Below are 24,814 nucleotides of genomic sequence, written 5' to 3' on the forward strand. Positions count from 1 at the left end.
CTGACAACCACCCACGCCATTTGTTTTAAAAAACGAGCCATTGACTGGGAGAAATTTTGCAATACACACAACATAAACAGGACTAATATACAGATACATGTGGAATTCCTGCAAACAAATAAGTGAAAGAAAAACAACCCTAAAATCTGGCCAGATGAACAGGCAAACTGCAGAAGAGGAGACCCCAATAGCTAAAATAAAAATCATATAAGCGTCTCAGTCTGTCTATTCATCTGAAAATCCAAAATTAAACCGCAAAGAGATGCAAATTAAGAAAACTTTCACAGCGTGACATAGGAGTGATGGGAGGATTCACAGAGCCAGGAACCTGCACACAACTGGCTTGAGCGTCCACTGGGGCAATGACCTCCAAGATCCTGGCCAGCACCCAAGCAGTGTTCGTTGGGAGCACGCACACCTCCAGCCCAGGAACTTTCCTCCCAGATGTACCCCCTGGAGCTCTGCTGGGTAAAGCGTGGCCCAGGGACCAGTGTCGGAATCTGCACATGAACAGGGTCTGCGGTCGCTTGCGAGGGGGACACCTCGGGAGACTGCCCAGAGACCCTGCCACTGAGCTCCGTGAGACACACACCGTCACATCTACTCCAGCCTCATCTGTGACTAGAAACACTGAGAACCCTGCACATCTGCAAGGCACAGAAATTAACGCTGGTGCCTTCATATTGTGCAATAACAAACTGCGGTTAACCTGAATGAAGCCGATCTCTAGAATCAAAAAGATAGTTCTGGAAAACATAAAAGACCAAATTGTAGCACATGACATTTTACAAAGTTTAAAACAGCATTCACCCAAAAGATGGCCAGTCACCCACGGCCGCACAGGTACCGTGTGAACGCGCAGCAGAGCCAAGGATGGGGTACCTGGCAGCGAGAGGGGCAGGCACGTCTTAGGAGGAAAGGTCTGCGGTGCTTTCTTTAAAAAGAAATAGAAACGATCTGAGGCAAATATGGCATCGGGTTTCCCTCCACTCATTTATACTCCTCTGGGATTTAATTTTCATATTAATAAGCAAACAAGACACGTGAAATGGGATTCCCTGGGGTTTCATAGCCGTAACCACATGCTTGGTGTCAGAAGCTCCGTAGAGAGCCTTGAGGAGATGAAGCACAATTTTTAGAAGCCAATTTTCCAAGATACCTCAAGACACTTTGTCTTGGTCTCCTCTTCCTAGAAGAACATTCTTTAAAAAAAAAAAAAAATTAGAAACCACCTGATGTGCAAAGATGTTTATAAGAAGAAAAAACTAAAAGCAAGTCAAATGTCCCAGTAACATGGCAGGTGTGAGTCGCAGCACGGCGCCGCTGAGGAGAGCAAACCCACCCACGGCACGAGCGTGAGTCGCTGCAAACCGCAAAGGTGTGCGCCACAAAGCACCAGAGGCCCCCAGGGCCCTGCGGCCTGGCCTGGGACAGTCTGGCTTTGCAGCCCCGGAGAGGCAGGGCCTGGACCTCACCCTGGTCTCCACCTGCCACCGTGCTCTGTCCCCGCCACCCTGAATGCCCCCTTCCAGGCATCCCTGACCAGCACAGCCTCACCCCAGGGAAGCCCGACACCCTCCGCCATCTGCTGCCTGGCACACGACGTGAGCTATGGGCACTGAGGTTACCACAGGGTCCACAGCTCCAGAGCTTCCCAGAGCCAACCCCAGGCCCGCCCCACGCTTGCCCGGTGATCAGGTGAGTCTGCGAGCCTGTGGGGAGAATCCTTGGGTGCCCATGTCAGGGTTCAAGGGGTGGGCGTCATCAGAGCAGGACCAGGCACCCAGGGGCCCCAGCCGCCCCAGCTCTCATTCCTGCCCCGCCACAGGCAGGCAGCCCAGCTGGCGTCCAAACCTCCTTCAGGGGCTCCAGGGAAAGTGGTTGCCTCGGAGCCCAGGCCCAGGGGACCCTGAAAGATAAACCGCCATTGTACAGCTCCAGGGAAAATCAGAATCGTCCCTAAGGCGTCTCAACAAAGCACCCCTCAGCAAGATGGAGCCCCAGGTCCTGGAAGAGCCACGAGCTGTTCTGTCCGAAAGGGCAGAGGGCCGGAGGAGCCAGTCCTGGGGGCGGAGGTCGGGGCCACTCAGCAGGGCCTTCCTAACGTTCCGTCCGAGCGCATTCTGGAGGAAGAGCAGCTCCTCAACCGAGCCCGAGAGGGCACGGCCCCGGTCGGGGGTAGACAGCCGCATCTCTGCCCCATCTCTGCCCGCTGACACCTGTCCTGGTCCAGGTCCACCTCCCCGGGCATCCAGGCCCCAGCTCGCCCCTCTCCTTCAAGTCTTCTGGCTCTCACACCCTCTATGTGTCCGTTCTCACGCTGCTAGAAAGACCTACCTGAGACTGGGTAATTTATTTTAAAAAGAGGTTTGGCTGACTCACAGTTCTGCAGGCTGTACAGGAAGCATGGCTGGGAGGTCTCGGGAAGCTTACAATCATGGCGGAAGGTGAAGGAGAAGCAGGCGCTTCTCACTATGGCGGAGCAGAGGAAGACACAATGGGAGGGAGAAGGACCTCACACGTTTAAACCATCAGATCTCGTGGGAACTCACTATCACGAGAACAGCAAGGGGGACTCCGCCCCCATGATCCAGTCACCTCCCGCCAGGCCCCGCCTCCAACACTGGGAATTATAAACCCTCCTGAGATTTGGGTGTGGACTCATAGCCAGACCACAGCACACCCCCCAGATCAGGCTCCTGATCTGGGCACCTGCCCAGTCTCCTGCAGAAGCTCCAGCCGGAGCCCCGGGACCCTGCGATCCCCCTCCCTGAGAGCCCCTCTCAGCCCATCCACAGGTTATATCCTTCCCATCTCCAGATGGGGCTCAGGCCCGCCCTTCCTCCAGCCCCTGCCATCTCCTGGCCAGTGACCCGGTGACGTCACCTCCGCAAAGGCTCACACGGTTCCACCTATCCCCTGCTCTTCTCCACGGAGCACCAGTGTGAGCCTGAGAAACACGCCCTCTGGCACCTGTCCTCACAAGGCCTCTCCCGGCTTTCTCTGGAGTCCAGCCTCACCCTGGCCTCTACCTGCCACCATGCTGGTCCTGCCACCCTGAAGGCCCCCTTCCAGGCATCCTTGGCCAGCACAGCCTCACCCCAGGGGAACCCTCTGCCATCTCCTCCCTGGCACACAACGTGAACCATGGGTGCCCAGTTCCCCTCGGTCCCCTACCTGCTCCAAGGGCAGGGCCAAGACTGATGGCCTCTGGGGTGGGCCACGCTGAGACCCCTGCCCCTGAGGGCCCAGCCTGCACCTCCTCCACCCCACTGGATGCTGTTAACCCCCTCTGCTCCTCCTCCAGCTACAGGGAAGCCACAGGGAGGCAGAGGGCAAACACTGGGGAGCTGTGTTCCTGCCACAGATCCTCACTGTCGGTTGAGTGCACCCTCACCAGGAAAGCTGGACCCACCGTCTGATTTCCTGGAGCCTCCGTGACAAAGGGCCACAAACGAGGGCTTAAAGCAACAGAAATTCTCTCACAGTTCGGAGGCCGGAAGTCCAAAATCAAGGTGTCCATGGGGCCACGTTCCCTCTGGAGGCTCCAGGGGAGGGATCTTCCTGTCTCTGCATTTTCCGGGGGCCCCACGATCCCTGGAATTCCCGGGTTCACAGCCGCATGGCCTGATCAGAGCTTCTATGTCTGCATGGCCTCCTCCCTGAGCCTCAAACCTCTCTCCCTTTTTTTTTTTATGAGGACACCGGTTACAGGATTTAAGGCGCACCCTATCCGGGATAGGACTATCTCATCCCCAGATCTTTGATTATAACTGCAAAAACCCTATTGGCAAATAAGTTCACCTTTACAGGTCCTTGGGGGGCTAGGAAGTCCACACATCTTTTTTGGGGGGACACATTCAACCCACACCACAGCGCTAGCAGAATTCCAGCTGCGAGAGAGTCGGGCATGGGGCAGTCCGCTTATAAAGGAAGAACGCAGAGTGTTGAGGCCGTTTTTTTAAGCCACAGGTAAGAAAAAATTGCTGAGTCAGCTTCAGCATTCATTAAGAGCCACCGATTTCCCGGGAAGGCCCGAGGGAGATGAATAAGCAGCAGCTGCGATTCCATCAAGCTTAATTTAAAACCCTGGTGGAGGAAGGCATGGAAACCAGTGCTGCTGGTCCCAGGAGAATGCTGGAGTTGAATATCTCTGCATTCAGATGCGGGCTTTACCTACGAGTAAGAAAGCCTGTGTAATTAGACCTGATGACAAAGAGGCTCCACACTTCCCTCAGTCCCAGGGGCACTGGGCTGCAGCCGACAGCTCCAACCAGACGCCTCGCAGTTCCCGAGGCCAGCACCCCAGAGAAGGGATGTAGGGATCTTCAGAGCAGAAGGTCTTCAGGGATCTCAGCACATGTGCTCCAAGCAGACATCTCCCTGGTCCCAAGGGGCAGGGCGGTGGACAAGCAGCTGGAAGCCCACCCGGCCAGCCTTGCTCCAGAAGATGACCCCTGGGTGACCCCTGGTGAGGGCCGGCCTCAGTGGCTGCAGAGACGAGGGGGCCCTTCTCACACCCCAAGAGTCACTTCAACCAGATGGTCAGCCACCAGGCAGAGATGGGGCTGCCCAAGGAGATCCACAGCACATCCCATAAGACACACACTCGGCCCTGGCCCCGTGCCCTCCTGTCTGCGCCTCTAGCCACCCGCTGCCCACCACCAGGCCTCCAGAGCAGGCTCAGCTGGCGCTAAGGGCCCAGCTGTCGGGGTTGCTGAGATAGAGCGAGGGCCAACTTCCCTCTGGTTCTCAGAAGGCCCTGGCCAGGATGTACAGGTGGCTGCAGGCCTCAGTCTTGGAGATGGCCCCAGGCAGTGGGGGTGCAGGCGGCAGGTCCTCGGTGTGAATTTAAATCATTTCAGCCCTTCAGCCAGCCAGAAAACAGTTCCAGTCCCATCCTGCTGGCCCAGAAGTAGGATGACGAGAGAGAGAAAGCTGAACCCTCGACCAGCTCCCCCTGCCCTGGTCAGGAAGCCAGAGTGTGAGAGTGTGCAGGGCTCGGAATCCGGCCCCACTCAGCCATCCGTGCTTAACGGGATGCCGTGAAGGACGACAAGGCTGCCTTGGATCCTGATGCCACGCTTGTTTCAAATCTTTGACGGGGAGAAACGCGGACGCCACGCGGCACCTCCAGGTCACCGGTTCCCACTCTGGGATTCAGGTGAGAAGCCAGGGTCTCGGGGTCCCCTGTGACCTCTTGGCCTTTGCCCATGGGGGGCAGTCCTTTGACTAAAACAGGACCTTTCTCTCCCAAGGCACATTTCCGAGCCGTTTCTCACTTGTTCAAGGTACTTTTTACTTTAAATGGAACGCGGTCAAGAAGCAATGTACGGCCACCATGCACTTGGCTGCTCCTCCTCCTGGGCCTGGGCACCCTGGGGGTGCCCCAGGAAGAGGCCCCCATGCCATGGAGGTGAGCGAAGGGCTCCGGCCGGCCCGAGGGGGCTGGGATGGCGAGGATGGCCAGATTGGGTGGCTGCCGGGTCTGGGGCCTGGTGGGTCCCTCCTCAGTGGCTTGACCCGTTTGCCTTTGAGCAATGACTCACTAGGCAGCAGAGCCCCATCCGTAACCAGCCTGCACAGCACAGCCCCACAGGAATCTGTTCAGGCAAAGGTTCTAATTATCAAGACATTTTTATTTCAAGCAGAGCTCAATATTTCAAGTTCATCCTGGGCCTACGTTTCAGAAAAAAAAAATCTTCCAGTAAGAACGCAATAAACAAGACCGAGAGCCTCATTAGGAGCCTGTGAACACCACATCAGGGGACGCGCTGCAGCTCCCCATGACGACCACCCCTCCTCCGAGCCCTGCACACGGTGCGGGTTAGATGGAAAAGGCACCGCAGCTCCCCATAACGACCACTCCTCCTCCGAGCCCCGCACACGGCGCGGGTTAAATGGAAAAGGCACTGAGTGCGGCCCACAGGAGAGGCGGGGATGGAACCAGGACCCCGAGGCATAGGCTGGGGGACGCACCATGGCTGCCTCCCATGGCGGGATGGTTTTCCCAATCGGGGATTCCAGCAGGGTCCATGCTGGCGGCTCTGCCTGTCCCTGTCATGGACCACTCCTCACCTGTGGATGACACCCCCATCCCAGGTCTGTCTGCAGGACTCAGGCCCCTCCCAGGTGCCCCCTGGCACTCAGGGACTTTCCAGCAGTACATGGAGCTGGGGGTGCAAGGACGTGTGTGTGGGCAGCTCAGAGCCCTGCCTGGAGCCTACCCCAGCTGCAGGAGTCCCAGGGTCCCAGGGACAGTCCCATGACGGCCGAGCACATGCCTCCTCACCAGTCCCTGCGGTCCCCACAGCCTTGGCCCTGCCACTCACGCAGCTCCCAGTAAGAGATCTCCAAGCTCTGCCCAGCCCCCAACTCAGCCGAGCCCACAAAGGTCTCACAGATCCGGGCACACGTGGCCATCCTAAACTTGCCCTGTACCCTCCCAGGGGGTTCCAGTGCCTGACAACACACGCGTGACATCTCCCAGCACCAAACAGACCACCTGCAGCGGTGGCCATGCTCCCTCCTTCCACTCACTCAGCAGAGCACCTGCTGCACGCCACGCCAGGAGCTGCTGGGGAAAAAAGGAGGGAGAAACAAATGAGGGCCCGGCCACCGAATCCCACTGCCCGGGGGCAGGCAGAAGACAAGCCGTGGAGCCAAAGTGTCTCGCAGGTGGACGGGCAGAGCCCGCTGGAGAGATGGCAAAGTGGAAACAGCCTCGGAGGTGGGGAGGGAGGGGCTGCTCTGACTCAGAAGGTCTCCAGCCTCAAGTCCGGAGAGGAATGCTTTCTCACGTCCGTGGCAAAGACAAAGCACCGTGCTTGACAGACTTCGAGCATTTGAGTTATTATTGTCCATCATTTCAATTAAAAATTAAATCTGCATGTGTTTTGGTGCCGATTCACAATTAAAACCCACTGGGTTTCACAGCTTGTTAGGAAAACAAAAGGGATGATGAAACTTTTAGGAAACTCTAAAAAAGAAATACTTTCAGGCTGCACATGGTGGTTCACACCTGTAATCCCAGCACTGTGGGAGGCTGAGGTGGGAGGATCGCTTCAGGTCAGGAGTTCCAGACCAGCCTGGCCAACGTGGCGAAACCCCGTCTCTACCAAAAACGTAACAAATTAGCCAGGCATGGTGGTGCACACCTGTGGTCCCAGCTACTCAGGAGACTGAGGCGGGAGGATTGCTTGAGCCTGGGAGGTCGAGGCTACAGTGAGCTGCGATCTCGCCATTGCACTCCAGCCTGGGCAACAGAATAAGACCCTGTCTTAAAAAAATAAATACTTTAGAACAGAGGCAAAAGCATCTTGATTTCCATGAAATTAACATGTGGACATAAATGTGTGGGGAAAATTAAAATGTATTATTTGGTCAGATTTTGAATGTATCATATTTAATTCACGGTTCAATTGAAACTCACTTCTTGTTTTGCTGAAGACCTTTGCCATTTTTTTTTAACCAGTCAAAAGAAAGAACAAGTGACGGGGAAATAGGAATAAAATTGAAAGCAAATTAGAGGAGTAATTTGGCAGATCCTCCCAAAGTTAAAGTTACAATATGATCCCACAATTCCACTCCTCCCTCCACACCCAAAAGAGCTGAAAACATGGGCTGGAGCAGGCGGCACACCCAAGCTCATGGCAGCCCCATTCACAGCAGCCGAAAGACAGACACACAGTGGACTCCCCGTACGACGGGGTGGGTCAGCCTCGGGAGGAAGGAAGCACCAACCCCTGCGGCTGCACGGAGAACCTTCCAGACACTGTGCTGCCTGCAAGAGACAGACACAGCTCATCTATCACGGGACTCCATTTACATGAAATATCCAAAAGAGGCAAATTCACGGAGACAAAAAGCAGATTCGTGGTTGCCTAAGCCAGAGCTGGGGAGAGGAAATGAGTAACTGTTCCTGGGGACTGCACTTCCTCCTTTTGTGGGGGATGAAAATGTTCTGAAGGCAGACAGAGGTGGGGTCATGCTGCCCAGTGAAAGTGCCGCATTCTGTTGAACCATTCACTTTAAAACGGTAAAGCTGACGTCATGCGAATTTCATGTCAATAAAATTCGGCACAAAGAGCAAACTGGAGGGTGATCGTGGTTCCTGGCAGAGCCGCTGTCAGTTAAGAAGCCATCCCTGGGTGAAGGTGCATGCAGGGCCTGACCCCAGGACCATCACCCACGCGGTCACCACGGGGCAGACAATGTCCGTTTTCACTTTCAAGATCAGCCGGTAGACAACGCAGAAAGGCCACCTGCCGTCGGTGTCCATGACAGCTGGCTTCACCATGAAAGTGCCAGCCGGGTGTTCAGAGGGGAGGCGCCCAGCAGAGACCCCAGGGTCTAAGGCCCGTGTTGGACAAGCAGGATGTGATGGAATCAGGCTGCGGAGGGGGCACGTGTGGATGGACGTCGCTCGGTCCAGAAGGAGGACAATCACTGAACTTCGTGTCACCCACAGGGGTCACAGCCCAAGATCTGAGAGCAGCTCAGGTGCAGGAGGGGATGCTTCTGCAGAGGGGGCCGCGCCGTCCACTCTCCCACACTCTGGTGTGCCCAGGCAACTTCATCAGGGACAACTGAGAAAGGAAGAGACACATTTAGGAGAGTTCCATCTGAAATACCCAAAGTTAAACAATTAACATAAAGCGCGGGTTGGCGCCCACAGGTGCTCCCCTTCCATTGCCACGGCCTCTTGCCTGCACCAAGGACCCAAGGCCCCCAGCCTCCCTGTCCACTCACAGGTCTGGGACCCCCAATACTCAGACCGGACCTTGTCTCTTCCCTGCTTAAACAGCAGCCCTGCCCCTGCAGCCCCCAGACCCCAGAGCAGGATCGAGGAGGGAATACCCTCCTGGTGCCCCCAAAACCATGGGGGCAGGAGCTGTGTCTGCCTGTGACTGAGTTCTGTCCCCAGCTCCAGAGGGTGCCCAGGCCCAGGTATGGAGCCCCCAGCCTACCTGCAAAGACCCTTCTGTGGGCAGCAGCCTACAGCCCTGCCAGGCACTGCATCCGTTCTCGAAGGAGTCCCTCATCACCCCCCCAACCCCACAGGCTGGAGCCCCACAGGGGCCGTGTCCACTTATGGACACCAGGGTCCAGCTCAGGGCCCGGCACATCTAGTGGGTCAGAGCCAGCTCACTCAGCCTCTGCAAGAAAATCATCTTTAGATTGCAGGATCCAGGATGAGAGTATTTTAAATATTGGAAACCTGAGTCATGGATCAGCAAAGGAAGACGGGATGGGTGAAAAACCAAGATGGCGCCCTGGCCAGGTCCTCCCAGCATCTCCTGTCACTCCTGGCTCAGGTCAGGGTCTCCATCTCTAGAGACCAGTTGGCCAACAGCTCCTTCCCACCCACGCACAGGTGAAGCCAGGCCCAACCACCTGGTAGAGACCTGGGTTTGGTTGTCCCAAGTTTGCCTCAGCCTTCTAATCCCAGGTTCTCCATCCTGGGCTGCAGCGAGAGGCCCTATAGGGCCCACAGTCCAGGGACCCTGTCACGTGCGTTTGAATCGGAGGCGGCTCAGCCAGCGACCACTGGCAGCATTGAGATGCTTTGGTTGGATCGAGGCATTTGGGTTTCAGCAGCTGCCACATCTGATTAGACCTGATGCATTGAGCCCGACACACCGGGCAGCTGTTAGCGCTGCTGATGAGGAAACCAGTGATCCAGAAAGAACACCGCGGCCTGGCACGCCATGCTCCAGTCGGGAAAGAGCAGCCTGCACCTTTGCTGGGTGTGAACACTCTGTGAAAAGTCAGCCATCGAGAGGGAAGGGGGCCAGAAACACCATGCGGTCCCTCGGATCCCATTCTGTCCTGCCTCTGAGATCCTTGTGTCGTTTTTCTGATCAGAAGCGCTGCTTTCCTTAACAAGACAGAGAAGAGGCGTGGGCACGTGTCTCTGGCTTCCTGCCTTCTTATTTTAATAGCTCAGAACCAAGCAGAGGAGAGCAAGGAGCCCCATCAGCACTCTCTGCTCAGCCAAGACGGGCAGAAATCCAGCCACGAGACAGGCAGGCCCCAAGGAGCGCAGGGCAGCCCCCTGTGCTCAGGAGCCCTGCTCAATCCCAGCGCCGCCCCCAGGCCTGCAGACACTCCAGACCCTGCTGACCCCCAGCCCCACTGACCGCAGGCTGCTCTGTGGCTCACTCGGGGCTGGCCTGACCCACGGCACAATCGGGGACACTGGGGGGCTCACATCACTTTTCTACACCTTCTCTGAAGGTGGGCAGCAGGTGGGCAAAACGGCTTGAATAGATATATAAATCATAAAGCATTATCAATCCCACTCATACACATAGATATATAAATCATAAAGCATCATCAAACTGAATCCACCAATAAATACTAGAAGAGCACATCATGGTCACACTGAATTTATCCCGGAAATTCAAAGTTTAACATAGAGAATAGAATGCTCAGAATCAAAGCAATTCACTCCATCAACAGATGAGAGGAGAAAGATCACGTGTAGTTCAATCAATACAGAAAAAGAATCTGAAAAAAAATCCAGCATTCCTTCATGACAAAATTAAAAACTCTAGCTAATGAAGAACAGAAGGTAACTCTAATGAAAGGCATTTGTAAAAAACTACCAAAAAAAAAAAAAAAAAACTACAAAAGACATCACACAGCCACTGAAAGTGCCTCTTTGACATGAAGAGAAAATCAAATATTCTTGTTTCCATCAGCACCCATCAGAAATGGGCTGGAGGCCTGTTTACAAGACGAAAAAAAATACGTAAGAGTTCCAAAGACGACACAGAACTGCATGTACTCACAGATGATGAGATAAATAATCTGTAGGATTACAGGAGTTCAGCAAGACTGCCAAGGACAAAATTAACATAACAAAGTCCATTATTTCTACATCAATCCACAGCTAGAAAATGAAAGATTTTAAAACATACCATGTGCAATATTTTTTAAATACTTGAGATTTAGAAGTATATCTAACAGAGTCCAAGACATCCACAGACACCTTCATGAAACTTTCCTGAGAAGCTTTAAAGAACACCACAGTTGGAGGAGCGTTCCTATCAACCAGCTTGGGGACTCAGGGCAGCCAAGACGCCAGCTCCCCTCCGGGAGCCTACTTAGCTGATCTTCGTGGAACTTGACAAGCCGAGTCCACAATTCATGCCAGAGTGCAAGCAGTGAAGAATGACACTAGAGCTGGCTCCGCCGCACAGCAGGACTTGTCATAAAGCCACAGTGACAGACAGTGTGGCGTCAGCCAGAGGCTCAACAAATAGCCTAGAAGAAAAGGAAGTGGCCAAAAGCAGGGCCAGCCTTGTGTAGATACCCATGTAGGAAAGGGCAGAACCATGGAGCCAGGGGAAAAGCAGTTCCCTCCATGAATGATGCTGCGACCCAGGACATACACAACAGTAACAAAACCGAACCCTCCCTCACACCATACCGGGGGTCAGCGCATATTTTCTGTAAAGCCCCACAGTCGTTTGGGCCCTGGAAAGCCACATAGTTGGTGTCTGCCTCAACCACTCAATGTGCATGGCTGTGTTCCAATAAAACTTTATTGATACAAACAAGTGGTGAGCTGGAGGTGGCCCTCAGGCTGTAGCTCACTGACCCCTGCCATGCCCAAAAATCATTCCTCATGAATCACAGACCTAATTATGAAAGACAAAACTCTATAGTTCTTAAAAGACAAGATAGGCCAGGTGCAGTGGCTCATGCCTGTAAATCCTCACTTTGGGAGGCTGAGGCAGGTGGCTCACCTGAGGTCAGGAGTTTGAGACCAGTGTGACCAACACGGTGAAACCCCATCTCTACTAAAAACACAAAAATTAGCCAGGTGTGGTGGCAGGCACCTGTAATCCCAGCTACTCGGGAGGCTGAGGCAGGAGAATCGCTTGAATGTGGGAGGTGGAGGTTGCAGTGAGCCGATATTGCACCGCTGCACTCCAGACAGAGTGAGACCTCATCTCCGAAAAAGAAAGGGAGGGAGGGAGGGAGGCAGGCAGGCAGTAAATAACTTCATGACCTCAGAGTAGAAATGAATTCCTCTAAAAAGGCACAAAGAAAAACTCCTACCCATAAAAGGAAAATATTGATAAATTCAACTACATTAAAAGCGAAAGCTATGTTCACCCAAAAACTATCCACAACATGTAAAACAAAAACAAAAAACAAAGGAAGCTCTTTAAAGACCAAAAGCAACAAAGCAGCAGCAAAAGTCTTGAACTGAAACTTGGTAGACCGGAAATCTCCGCGGGCGGAAAACGCGCTTCCTGTTCCAAGTCACAGGGAAATGTAAATCCAAACGCTGAGCAGCCACAGCGCACTGTCCCCCCACACCTCCACCTTCCCCCCACGCCCCTTCACCCCGGCTCCCCAGGGTCCCGTGCTGGTTCGGTTTAGGCTTTGGGGACCCACACCCCCCCTCCAAGAGCAGCCCAGCCTTACCTAGGATGGGCCCAGCCAGCCTGGGGTCCCGCAGGACAACGCAGGTCAGGGACAGGGGAGGCACCGAGAGAAAGCGCAGCCTGGGAGGGTCCTGACCACCCCGGGGCCCCCCGGCTCAGCACGCGCAGGTGGGGGGTGGGGGGGAGGTCCTGACCATCCTGGGGCTCCCGGCTCAGCACGCGCAGGTGGGGGGGAGGTCCTGACAATCCTGGGGCTCCCGGCTTAGCACGCGCAGGTGGGGAGGTCCTGACAATCCTGGGGCCTCCCAGCTCAGCATGCAAGTCGGGGCAGGGCTGGGGTGGGGGCGGGGAGGGCGGGTCCTGACCACCCAGGGCCCCCGGCTCAGCGCACGCAGGTTGAGGAAGGGGAGCTAAGTCCCTGCCGGCTTTTCCCACGTCCTGCCTCTCCAAAGACAAAGCATCACTTTCCTGCCCCTGAAGTTGGCCACGCAGCCCCCCCAGCACGCACAGAAGTGCAATCCCATCCCGGGATCCAGGCCTTGTCGCCGTGGTGGAGGTCCTGCTGGGGTCCCGGCCCTGTCACCGGAGGCCACAGCTGAGTCGCTGCCATGGTGGAGGTCCTGCCAGGGTTCCGGCCGTCACTGGAGGCCAAAGCTGAGTTAGGAGATGAGGCTACAGCAGCAGCAAGGGCAGGGATTCCACTCCACAGGCCAGGCGGGAGATGCAGGGCCCGGTGGGAGAAGGCCCTCGAAGGGTGGCACAGCACACCCTGTGTGGAAGGGAGGAGATGCCCCAACCACAGAACGGACAGAGCCACGTGGAAGGCGACTCAGCAAAGAAAACGGGTGATCGGATTCCCTCACAAAGACGGCTCCACGACACAACATCCAGAAACAGGTGAAAACTAGCTGGTGTTCCAGGATGCCTGCAGTCCGGGAAACTTCCGAGGAACATTTTAGGGTCAATTTTGTGATTTCAAGAAAATGTGTTAAACAGTCATGAGGGCTCTCTCAGGCATCCAGCACCCATTTTAAACGTGTAAAACACGAACACACCCCACCATCACAGTGACACTCTGTAAAAGGAACCGACGCTTCCTGGATGCAAAGGCCAGTTGACAGCACTCCACGGACCCCAAAAGCTGCCTAGCTCCGACGCAGCTGCTCTTGCTGGCACCCGGCCTGGCCCTGAGAGCCCTTGGGTGGTCACTGCTCCATCCCTGTGTGTCCAGAATTGGTGGGTTCCTGGTCTCACTGACTTCAAGAATGAAGCTACAGACCCTCGCAGTGCTACAGTTCTTAAAGTGTGTCCAGAGTTTTTTCCTTCTGGTGGGTTCATAGTCTCGCTGGCTCAGGAGTGAAGCTACACACCTTGGGAATGAGTTTTACAACTCATAAAGGTACTACTGACCCAAACACCATAATGAACAGCAGCAAAATTTAGTGCAAGGAGCAAAACAACAAAGCCTCCACACTGGTGGAAGGGGAACCTAGAAGGTTACCGCTGCTGGCCGGGGCAGCCTGCTTTTATTCCCTTATCTGACCCCACCCACATCCTGCTGATTGGTCCATTTTACAGAGAGCTGATTGGTCTGTGTTATAGAGAGCTGATTGGTCTGTTTTGACAGGGTGCTGATTGGTGCGTTTACAATCCCTGAGCTAGACACAAAAGTTCTCCAAGTACCCACTACATTAGCTATACACAGAGCACTGATTGGGGCATTCACAAACCTTGAGCTAGACACAGGGTGCTGATTGGTGCATTTACAAATCCTGAGCTAGACACGGAGTGCTGATTGGTGCATTTACAAACTTTGAGCTAGACACAGGGTGCTGATTGGTGTATTTACAAACCTTGGGCTAGACACAGAGTGCTGATTGGTGTATTTACAATCCCTTAGCTAGACATAAAGGTTCTCCAAGTCCCCAATAGATTAGCTAGATACAGAGTGCTGATTTACAAACCTTGAGCTAGGCACAGAGTGCTGATTGGTGTATTTACAAACCTTGGGCTACACACAGAGTGCCGATTGGTGTATTTACAATCCATTAGCTAGACATAAACCTTCTCCAAGTCCCCACTAGACTCAGGAGCCCAGCTGGCTTCACCCTGTGGATCCTGCACGGAGGCTGCAGGTGAAGCTGCCTGCTAGTCCCGTGCGCCCGCACTCCTCAGCCTTTGGGCGATGGATGGGACTGGGCGCCGCGGAGCAGGGGGGCGGCGCTCGTCGTGGAGGCTCCAACACTGCAGGCTGCAGGTCCCTGAGCCCTGCCCGCGGGGAGGCAGCTGAGGCCCGGGGAGAATTCGAGCGCAGCACCGGCGGGCCGCCACTGCTGGGGGACCCGGCGCACCTTCCGCAGCCGCTGGCCCGGGTGCTAAAGCCCTCACTGCCCGGCCCCGGCGCCAGCCGGCCGCTCCGAGTGCAAGGCCCACCGAGCCCACGCCCACCCGGAACTCGCGCCGGCCCTCGGGTGCCGCGCAGCCCCGGTTCCCGCCCGCGCCTCTCCCTCCACACCTCCCCGCAAGCAGAAGGAGCTGGCTCTGGCCTCGGCCAGCCACAGAGGGGCCCCCACGGCGCAGCGGCGGGCTGAAGGGCTCCTCGGGCATGGCCAGAGCGGACGCCGAGGCCGAGGAGGCGCTGAGAGTGAGTGAGGGCTGCGTGGGCCGCCAGCGCGCTGTCACCTCTCATCCGGCCCGGGAGAGCACGCCCTCCCAGCAGGCAGCCTGCCCCGGCCAGCTCTCGGCTCTCAACCCGGGGGTCAGTGTTTCCTGCAGGAGCCTCTGCTAGCTCCAGCTCCAGCACTGGCTGGTTGAGGGGAGGGGATTAAACACTTGGAACCCAGACACCGGCTGGGGACGGGGAGGGAGGCTGGAGACCACCATCTGCTCCCACAGGGCTGAGTCTTGGTGCCGACCAAGCCCTGACCCCCTCCAGCCCCACCCAAGCCCCCCATCACCCCCGGCCCCTGCCGTCCCTGTGTCCTCTGCACCCCCAGCCCTTCATGTCACTTCCTGCCCTCCCCACGTAAATCCTGCGCTCCTGTCACACGGAGGGGAACAAAACAGGGTAGCAGCAGGGACGTGGGGGTGTGGCCGGGACCCCCAGATGAAAAGGCAGGCAGGTGGCACCCTTCGACCAGCGTCCAGGCAGCGCTTCGGATTCCCCCGAAAGGAGGGTGGGGATGAGAAGCAGGACACGAACCACAGGATTCTCCGCCCCGCGCCACAGGTCAGCGGAGAGAGAGAGGCCTGCGGATTGTGATGTTTCTTCTCAAATCCCTGTCTTGTTCTCACTGTATAGTCACACACACAGCCCATCACATGTATCACGTCGTGAAACAAATATCTGTGGTGTGGATGTACCCCCACTAACTTAGCCCTTTAGCAGCAAGAAAATCCTATTTATCCTTAAATCCTCAGCACCCAGCCCAGGGTCTGCCATAAAAGTTAAACAGTCAGGGCTGTAATAACGGGTGGGGGCAGATGTTTAACCAGATGAGATGCCCCCCAAGCTCTTTCCAAACCGCGAGCGTTGCTCTCCAGTTCTAAAGCGGACGGGGAGAGTTTGTCTTTCCCGAGTCTGTTGGAAATCCCTCTCCTTCAGTCACTGCGGGTCATTCAAAAACTACTCAGATGCTGAAATGTAGCTTTCCATCTTGGCTTGGGAACAGTGGTTCGAATGTACTTCTTGAAACCTATGGAAATGCAGTATGTCTCCAAAATGTTCTGTTTGGGAGGTGATAACGAGTTCGCAGATGTTCGGAACAGAACGTCATTAAGCGTCCTCAGCCCCGCTGGAGCCAGGGCGGAGGGGGCGGCTCCGACCTGTCCCTTCTCATCACATCAGTTACTTTCCTTTAGCGGGAGGGGAAATCAGCAGACGCTGGTGAGGGGGGTCCCGGCGGGAAGCAGACCCCTTCTGTGCATAAACACTCAGATATTGGACTGTGAACAAGGTCTTTTGGCAACACTTCTGGTTAATACGTTTCATGAATTTATGAAATCCTAGCACTCAACGTTTCTCCACGTGGATTATTGCCAGGCTGTGAGGGGAGAGGGCTCTGACCAGCATCAGCCGATCTGAACTTCCAACAGAGATAAATGGGGAGACCCTGCTTCCTCAACCAGGAATCGTTCAGCTTCTGTGGGGGCTGCAATTATCCTTCAAAAACCGAGCCCCTCAAGGCCCTTAAGGAAAAATTGTCCCAGCGGGGGTGGGGTCGGGGGTGGGGTCGGGGGTGTGGACGGGGGTGGGGGCGGGGGTGGGGCGGGGGGCGGCTTCTGAGGCAGGAAATGCTCTGCTGGGGGGAGCCGCGGGGAGCTCTGAGGATTCAACCCCCATCAGACATAAGCGCAGGTTCTGGTCCCCACTTCACCCTCCAGCATCTTCTCGCGGGGAACTCAGGATTAAACCCCCGTCAGACATAAGCGCAGGTTCTGGTCCCCACTTCACCCTCCAGCATCTTCACCACAGAGAAGGGAAGGAGAAAGAGGAGGAATCATTAATTCTGAAATAAATTATTTGTGGAAAACAGAATTCGACTGATAAAGAGTCCACTTCTCAGCAGCAATCCTAAACGAGCACCTGGCACACAGCCGGCGCCCAGGGGGCCTGTCCAGCGAATGAACGAGTGACCCAGGGATCCCATCAGAGGCCAGTGTGCCGGCACAGCCTGGCAGCCACACGGGGAGGGCCACCCACAAACGCACGGGGCTCCAATTAATTCTCCAAGAAGAAAAACTTTTTTTTTCTGAAAAACGCGACTGTGATCTTGAAAGTGGTGTTTCATGGACGTGTCCCAAGGGCCTGGCACAGTGTCTGGCACATTTAGATCCTCTGAAAAGAGGAGAAAGAAGTGAAGGGAGGAAGGAGACGGAGAACAGGGGAAGGGGAAGGGAGGGAGAGGGGGAAGGGAGGAAGGGGGAAGAGAGGGAGAGGGGGAAGGTGGGGAAGGGAGGGAGAGGGGGAAGGGAGGGGGGAAGGGAGGGAGAGGGGGAAGGGAGGGAGAGGGGGAAGGGAGGGGGGGAAGGGAGGGAGAGGGGGAAGGGAGGGGGGAAGGGAGGGAGAGGGGGAAGGGGGGGAAGGGAGGGAGAGGGGGAAGGGAGGGAGGGGGGAAGGAGGGAAAGGGGAGAAGAGGGAAGGTGGGGAGGGGGAAGGGGGAGGGAGGGAGAGGGAGGGGAGGGGGAGGGGGAGGGGGAGTCCCTAGAACCCGCCCCCACCCCCATGGAGGAAAGGAGCCAGCATTCCCGCAGCATTTGGCTCCTCCAAGACCCCCCCACTTCCCTTCCAAGAGGCCACTGTGGCTCTGGACTCTCCCAGCACAAGGAGTGGACATGGACAGCAGTGAAAGTCCTACTGGAGTTGGCCAGTGTCTCAGCCTTCAAAACCTCCCCTTGGTCGGTGAAGTGACCCCTAACCTCCCTCAGTTCCTCGCTCTGTACCCCGTCATCAGCTGCGCCCCTGAGAGCCCTGGAGGGGGACAGGAGGGCGGGGCCGAGTGGGGGGCACCCTGGGCTTCGCGGAGCTTGGCCTCTGCAGGAGCCAGCCTCATGTCGCTTCAGGGCTCCATGAGCTTCAGAGAAGTGCAGCTGCAAGGAGAAGCCAGGAATGTTACTTCGCTTGGAATTCTAACCTCTTTCCTCACCACAGCTTGAATGTTCCAGTCAGTGCATTAACACACAGAGAGGAGGTTGTCAATCCCTCGCAAACGTGGCCACTTAACAAAGATGCAGCTTATTGTCAGCGTGTCTTTCATGAGCTTGTAAAAGAGACACAAAGAGGCCCGGCGCGGTGCTCACTCCTGTAATCCCAACACTTTGGAAGGCCAAGGCGGGCAGATTGCCTGAGGTCAGCAGTTCGAGACCAGCCTGGCTAACATGGTGAAACCCCATCTCTACTAAAAATACAAAAATTAGCCAAGCGCGGTGGCACACACCTATAATCCCAGCTACTTGGGAGGTTGAGGCAGGAGAATCGCTTGAACCCAGGAGGTGGAGGTTGCGGTGAGCTGAGATCACACCACTGCCCTCCAGCCTTCGCAACAGAGCAAGACTCCGTCTCAAAAAAAAAAAAAAGACACAAAGAGAGGAAGGGCATTTGAATCAGATCATCAGATACTGTGACGGTGCCAGTGCGCAGACACAAATGCCCTCCTCTGTAGCAGGGGTTCCTGGTAAACTCGCCAGGCAGCTCAGATGCCCAGACTCCATGCCGAGCCAGCTGACGCTAACTCTAACTCTCGCCAGTTCCTTGAGAGCACAGATGACCTCCACATTCGCAATGTATCTACATATTCATCAGTTAGAGGAGACAGAGAAAGCCCAGTGGATAAAGACAATTACTCAAGTGGGAAATTACTGCGTTTTCATAGCAATGTGTCACAGCACAGTCCCCGGGAGGGTGGAGGACTCAGAAAGAGGAGAGGAAGCCAGGCTTGGGGCTCACACCTGTGATCCCAGCACTTTACAAGGGGCTGAGGCGGGAGGATCACTTGAGCCTAGGAATTCAAGATCACCCTGGGCAACATAGGGAGACCCTGTCTCAACAACAACAACAACAACAACAAAAATTAATTTAACTTGTAAAAATTGGCCAGGCAGGATGATACACACCTGTAGTCCTGGCTACTTGGGAGGCTGAGGTAGGAGGATCACTTAAGCCGGGGAGGTCAAGGCTGCAGTGAGCCATGATTGCACCACTGCACTCCAGCCTTGGCTACAGACTGAGACCCTGCCAAAAAAAAGAAAGAAAGAAAGAAGGAAAGGAAGGAAAGAAGGAAGGAAAGAAGGAAGGAAGGAAGGAAAGGGAGGGAGGGAGGGAGGGAAGGAAGGAAGGAAAGAAAGAAAAAGAAACAGGAGATGAAAATTCTTGCCAGGGTGTGTGGCTAAAACCTACCCAGTCTAACAGTAAATCATGATGCCCAAGGGGAGGGTGCACCGTGGGGAGCAAACTGGAGAAATGAATTCCAACTGAATGGCATATCCAGAGGTCCAGCCTCTAAAAACAGAATCATTCAGGAGGGGCAGACTGCATGTGAACTAACAACTTAAAATGGGTTTTCCTTTAAGAGAGTTATTTCCTTTCTCCACTTAGGAATACTTCGTTGGTTCCAGTTGTATCGCCATCTTTCTAGCCTTGAGTTGGTGCAAACCTTGGGTTGTATCCATCCACCGAACCCAACCCAACCCTGGCCTGTAAGCCAACTGCCTACAACTTGCTTGCAGTGGTCCAGGCATGGCCAAAGGAGAAGGAGGATAGGATAAATTACATTAAGTCAAGACAAACAGGGGTTCTTTCTTTCAGGTAGTTTTCCTCGTTTATTAAAATAGATACAGAGCATGAGTTTAGGGCACATTTTGGAAGTATCTCTGATCTCAGAAAAGGTAGGGGAAGACTCAAAAGTAACCAAATTTTTTTCAAGGATTACAGCTTATCTATTGCTCATTAAATGGATTAGAGAAGCACAGTGAAGGATGATTGATATTGTCTTAAACATCCAAAGCACACTGTCTCTTTATCAATGTGAGGGACTGCAAAGTGAAGCAAGGTATCTTCTACTTTGTAGAGACACACTGACCTGCTTCGGATCACTGGATCCCTGGACATTTCAACAAGGTTGCGGGGTCCTGAGTTAGTGTGGGTTGATCGCTCCTCTCTGAGATATTTGCTACTTCCAGCTCACCAGACTCAAGCAACATGATACCACCAGCGTGGCTGACCAGCATGATGTTCTGTGGGATGGTGAACCGAGATGACCCAGTCCTAATTCTGACAGATGCTGGGAACACTGACTTGGCCCTAAGATGAGGCTGTGAAGGTATACTGCTGCCCCTGTTGTGTGAAAGCTGCTTCTTGGGTTAATTGGCTGATAAAAGCATTTGCCAGCTCAAAACTGCTTACAGGTGTCAAGACGAAGATTAAATTTTCTCAGTAACAAAACTGCATATTGAATACTGGTGACAAGAGCCATTATCCAAGTTTACTGTGACCCACTGTCATTTCCTAACACCCACAGGTTGTTTCACAGCCAAACGTTGTTTTCTGATATTTCACAAATCAAAGCTGCTATCCTACATATTGTTAATAAATATTTTAAAGCTTTCCATTAAGCTATGATGCATTCAAGATTGCAAGATACATCAGAAATTAATTATATCAAAAAATGTAGGAAGAGTTCCTACTCACCCACCGAGCTCTCAAAGTTCAGCAGAGAATCATCCTTGGTGCACCCCTGTCCATACCACCTGCCCCGCCTCTCCCAATGTCTCTGATTCACCTCCTTCTGGAGTCTTCAAGCTGGCCCCCAGGTACATGCCCAGCCTCCCTCCCCAATGCCAGGCCCTCATCTTCACAGACCCCACAGCGGCCTCCTGCTGATCTCAGCACTTCCTGTTCAACCCTCCTCAGGTGGGCAGAGGGGCCGCCTTCACAGAGCAGGAAAGGCCAGGTCCACTGAGCTGCCCATGGCCCCCTGATCACCACACTCTACAGCAAGATCCCATGCTGGGATGCAGCAGAGTCACCTGCAGGTTTTGCTGGGTCCAATTCCCCCGGCTTCTAACCCAGCGGGTCTTAGGTGGAGCCCAAGAATGGCCCTGGTGACCCATCTCCTGGCGAGGCAGCTATTGCTGGCCACTTGGGGTGGACACTGTGGGGCACACGCCCTCCCCTATGAAGCCTGAGCTGCTGGTCCTCTCTCCCTTCCTGCTGGGTGCCCCCAAAGAAGCCCTGAGAAAAGGATTTGAGTATAAGTAGCTGACTTGGGAGGTGACCCAGGAAACCGTTGTGGGGTGCAGGGAAGTGAACAGGGGAGGGACAGAGCGGGGGAGGATCCTGTCGTCAGGCCATGCTGGGGGTGCACAGAACCCGTGGAGAACATGAGGGCCAGTGCTACCATCCTAAGGCCCGAGGGAGCTGGGGATGCACTACACAGCAAACACCGCCCCCTGAGCAGGACCCTGGGAGGGGCTGCCTAATTCCCCAGCAGCCCACCCAGGCAGAGGGGACCCAGCTGCCAGAGGCCTGCAGGGGCATCAGTGGAGACACAAGTGTTGGCAGCTGGACGTCTGGCCGAGGTATGGGTGGCCCGACCACGTGGGTGACATCCTCCAACCACAGAGCGCTCATCACGCCTTTTGGGGGCACTCCCTGTGTCTTCAGTGCCCAAGCCTTGGCATCCCCCTCTCTGAGCTGGAGCCCTTGCTGTCTCCTTGAAATGTGCTGACCCGGCTCTTCCTCATCCTGGGAGAGTGGGATCCAGCTTCCTGGGGCCAGCGCTTCCCAAACATCAGACACCACAGACCGAGCCCACAGCCTGTGTCTGGCATAAATATTTCACGTGTTTATATACAACCAGGCAGCTTATGGGTGCTCAGAAGCCTGGAGACTGCCTGGGAAATTGAATTCCTGTATATTTTCATTCCAAAGAAATTATTTATAAGCGATTTATGGAGAACATACTCCTTCATAAATACATATTTACACTCCAGACGTTTTCCAGGGCAGAGCCAGTTGTGCGCTCTGTCAGCCTGGACATGTGTGCATGCGCGCACACACACACACACACACACACACACATGTCCTTACCTCTTCATTATTAAACTTAATTCTTCCATATGGGAATTTAGGTTTTTAACCTTGAAAATGATGAAAATCAGAACAGCGCTGCTTTCCAGGAGCCTTTTTACCTATCGGCTCAGGGGTGGGAGCCGGAGCCCCAGGCCGGCTCAGGCACCCCCGGCAGCACAGGCCAGGAGCCACTGGTCTACCTCCCCCACCCTGAGATGCACGGAGCCCTAGGAGCCTCTGAGGGAAACTGAGGCTTATTTCCTTCGTGGGCCCACATGCCTGTGTAGGTGGCTGGGCACAGAGGAAGCTCGGGCTCTGTGGAGGAACAAACACAGACGATGACAGGGACAGAGGCTGCCGGTTTCTAGAAAGTGGCTGTTGGGCACAGAGGAAACTTGGGCTCTGCGGAGGAATAAACACAGACGATGATGGGGACAGAGGCCGCCGGTTTCTGGAAAGTGGCTGTTGATGTTGCTGCTCCAGTCCGAATCCGCCCCCAGAGACGTGGGATGGCACCACGGGGGGTGTGAGGGACACCCCCCAGGAGAGCCATAGGGAGGTGGCAGGAGCCCAGGCACCCCATGGCCCAGGCACCCCGTGGCCCAGGCACCCTGTGGCCCAGCCCCTGAGCTCAGAAGGGAGGTCATAGAGGCGTGCAACGCAAAGGGTGACAGTGCCACTAAACGGCCTTATGGGAAGACAAAGACCCCAGTCTCGGTTGCAAAACAAAGTCCAGAGTTATTCTGCTCACAAAAGGCAGAGTGATTTTTAAAATGATGGGGATTAAGAAGGCAAAAGGACACACAAAACCAAGGAGATGGACGCAAACTCACAGTGTAGGGGGGCCACAGACGGGAGCAGACACAACCCCAGGCAGATGCCGCAGAGGGAAGGAAAGCAGGTGCCTCTACACAGACGAGAGGCGCGACCCACATACGGAAGCTGCTGCAAGAATTCAGATGTACTCAGTAACAGCGCACTGAAATGTTCATATAAGACAAAGACAAAAGTATTTTCAAATTTGACAGAAAAGCAGTTACAGTGAAAAAATTTAACCTTTCACTCGCTCTTCAAATGTTGAGATGGACAGAGATAGATGAGATTGTAGGAAGGAAATGAATAAGATGATTAATAAGGATGATTTAATAAATATGCATAGACATAGCACACACTTTTCCTCTAAAAGTCATGAAAGATTTGCAAATATCCATCATAAATAAGGCTGCAGAACGAAAACTACAATAAATTGTAAGAGACAGAAATGACAGTTCTGTTCGTCTGAGACAAGAAGACCAGAAAAACATCACAAAAATAAATAAGGTTTAAAAAAGCCAACTATAGGCAATTTTAAAACATATATGATTCTGTTTATTCTGTTCTAAAAGGAAATAAAAATTTTAAATAGTATGCTTTCCAAAAATTAAAAGAATTCTCTGGGCGGAAACCTAGAGGGCCTGGCCAGAGCTCAATGCAGAGGGGACGCCTCAGGTTTGGATGCCATAATTATCAACTCAGAAAACAGGAGGGGATCACAGGGTCAAAACTCTCAGAGGAGCTCTGGAGAACAGAGAAGTTAGAACAGAGAAATAGGAGGAAGATGGCACTTCATAATGAATTGGAAAACCAGGACTTTTATCCCTGGATCATTGAAAAATCGCACCTTTTTGAAAAAGCCAGTAAACTAGCTAAACCTCTGAGAACCAATGGAAAATACAACATATCAACCAGCAAAACATGTTTAATTGCAAAAGAACACTATGGCAAATGTGTTATTTTTGGTAAAATGTCTGCTTAGAACACGTTGTACAACTTGGCGGACGTGTTTGAAAGTGTCAGTAGCGCACAGGACTTCCGGGGAAAAGTGTAATTTTCTGAAAGGAGCTTGCGATGTAGAAAGAATAAGCAGCTAACTGGATAGTAATGATTATCCAAAGATCGCCACAGAAGCGGCCCAGAGTATCAATGCTGAGTACAATTATTTGTCACTTTAAAATACAATAAAAAGTTTTAAATACTTTTTTTTAAAAAGAGCTCTGCCTGACTGCAAGTCATAAAGATTTTTCTCCTGAGAGTGTTAGAGTTTTACATTTTACATTTATGTCTATAGTCCATTCTGAGCTAATTTTTGCGTAAGGTGTAAGCTTCAGGTTGAGGCTCATTTTTTTTGTCATGGATGTTCAGTTGATCCAACACCATTTTTGAAAACACTATTCATTAAAACTTTGAATTGCTTTTACACCTTTGTCAAAAATCGGCCATATTTGTGTGTGTCTATTTCTGGCTTCTTCACTCTGTTCCGTGGGTCTATGTTTCTGGTCTTTCACTAACACCACACTCTCTCAACTACTGTAGATTCATCGTAAGTCTTAAAATCAAAGATTCCTCCAACTTCCTTCTTCTTTTTTAGAATTGGTTTAGACATTCTTGTTTCTTTGCTTTTCCATGTAAATTTTGGAACCAACTTACCTATATCTACAAAGCGTTTGTGCAGAGTTTGACTGGTATCGTGTTAAATCTATGGATTACCTTGTGGAAAGTTGGCATCTTCCCTTCAGAATTTTCTATACATCAACATGACATTGCTTTCCAGTTATTTAGATCTTTGCTTTCTTTCATCAACATTTTGTAGTTTTCAGCATACAACATACTTTTTAAAAATATTTATATCTGGCCAGGCACGGTGGCTCATGCCTGTAACCCCAATATTTCGGGAGGCCGAGGTGGACGAATCACTTGAGGTCAGGAGTTTGAGAGCAGCCTGGCCAACATGGTGAAACCTGGTCTCTTCTAAAAATACAAAAATTAGCCGGGTGTGGTGGCATGCACCTGTAATCCCAGCTAC

At 53.5% G+C, this 24,814-nt stretch overlaps 1 long non-coding RNA gene across 1 annotated transcript in view; it reads right to left on the reverse strand.

Annotated features, from left to right (window-relative positions):
- MIR3667HG (MIR3667 host gene) overlaps nt 1-2,583 on the reverse strand; it is a 37,976-nt gene extending 35,393 nt beyond the window's left edge. Inside the window, exon 1 of the long non-coding RNA XR_008517921.2 lies at nt 2,383-2,583. This is a non-coding gene — a long non-coding RNA (MIR3667 host gene). The remainder of the gene's footprint in view (nt 1-2,382) is intronic.
- Nucleotides 2,584-24,814: the final 22,231 nt, after the last annotated feature.

The sequence above is a fragment of the Pongo abelii genome, chromosome 23, assembly GCF_028885655.2.
Source record: "Pongo abelii isolate AG06213 chromosome 23, NHGRI_mPonAbe1-v2.0_pri, whole genome shotgun sequence".
Taxonomy (NCBI): domain Eukaryota; kingdom Metazoa; phylum Chordata; class Mammalia; order Primates; family Hominidae; genus Pongo; species Pongo abelii.